This window comes from Limulus polyphemus, unplaced genomic scaffold, assembly GCF_000517525.1.
Source record: "Limulus polyphemus unplaced genomic scaffold, Limulus_polyphemus-2.1.2 Scaffold341, whole genome shotgun sequence".
NCBI lineage: Eukaryota > Metazoa > Arthropoda > Merostomata > Xiphosura > Limulidae > Limulus > Limulus polyphemus.
Genome location: NW_013665951.1, coordinates 193,008 through 193,516, shown reverse-complemented (window position 1 = coordinate 193,516; position 509 = coordinate 193,008).

The window sequence follows — 509 nt, the reverse complement described above, 5'->3', positions numbered from 1 at the left end:
AACAATCATTCTTCAGTTTGCCCAAGGACAATGGGCTAACTACTCTGTGCCTATCACAGGGATCAAACCCCAAATTTTAGAATTATAAGCACTCAAGCTTATTGAGGAGTATCACTTTAGATACTTGTCTCTAATTAAAGTAAAAATATAATAATGTATAAGTAGAAACTAAAAACAATTAAAAACTGAAACTTTAAAATGGTGGTACATGCCTTCTTGGGCCAGCATGGCCAGATCATTAGGGTGCTCGACTCACAATCTGAGGGTCGCAGATTCGAATACTTATCCCACCAAACATGCTCGTCTTTCAGCCATGGAGGTGTTATAATGTGATGATCAATCCCACTATTCGTTGGTGAAAGAGTTGGTTGTGGGTGTTGATAACTAGCTGCCTTCACTCTAGTCTTTCACTTCTAAATTAGGGACAGTTGGTGCAGATAGCTCTCATGTAGCTTTGAGCAAAATTCAAAACAAACCAAAAAAAAAAACATGCCTCCTACTGGATAAAA